This window comes from Penaeus chinensis, chromosome 18, assembly GCF_019202785.1.
Source record: "Penaeus chinensis breed Huanghai No. 1 chromosome 18, ASM1920278v2, whole genome shotgun sequence".
Classification (NCBI taxonomy): Eukaryota; Metazoa; Arthropoda; class Malacostraca; order Decapoda; family Penaeidae; genus Penaeus; species Penaeus chinensis.
The window spans coordinates 6,165,578-6,166,671 of NC_061836.1; positions in this window are offsets into that span (position 1 = coordinate 6,165,578).

Below are 1,094 nucleotides of genomic sequence, written 5' to 3' on the forward strand. Positions count from 1 at the left end.
CAACACAGGAATGTAGGCTGACTAAATGTTGACATCGTAAAATCCTTGTTTTTTATTGTATCGTGATTTTGTTTATTGTTTAAGCGTGTTAAATTTATTATGTTTTATTCTGTATTACGTATAATAGATGTTATTCGTTGGTTTTATGGTTATGGTATATTTTTGAATTCTTACCATTCGATTCAAATCAATTTCGAAAAAAACTCAAACTAAACTAATTTTCATAATTTCTTCTATATCTATGAACTTATCTATAATAGCACAATTCATAAAATCAGCATAAAAATCTGACTGAAAAATTAATTCGCACAAATACGAATTTCTCCCTCACCGTCAACTGTCGGTGACGTCATATGTCACAGTTTTTTTCCTTACACTTCGTTATAACGGATTTTAAACCGGTGTACAGTGGAATAAGAAAAATAAGAATAATGAAGTTACTGTAAGACATACACATATAAATATCATAGTAATGATGATATTGGCACTTCTATTACTACTATTACTATTAATGGTAATGGTAATAAGAATAAAATGATAATCACGATATTTATTACAGTGATAGTAATAATGATAACAGTAATGGTAATGATAATAAGGATGACACCAACAATCACAATAATACTAATAATAATGATAATAACAGTAATGATAATAATGATAATAATAGTAATAATTATAATTATTATTATAATAATTATAATGATATAATAATAATGACAATATTGATAATGATAACAGTAATAATGGTAGCAATAATAAGAATGCTAATAATAGTAATAGTAAAGATAATAACAATGATAAGGCGAATAATAATGATACAAATGGTAATGCTAATAATAATATTAATAATAATAATGATAATAATAATAATGATAATGATAATAATAATAATAATAATAATAATAATAATAATAATAATAATAATAATAATAATAATAGTAATAGTAATAGTAATAGTAATAGTAATAATAATGATAATAATAATAATAATGACAATAATGATAAAACAATAATGGTAAAAATGATAATAGCAATGATAATCATAATCACAAAAGTAATAACAATAATGATAATACTAATAACAGTAACTA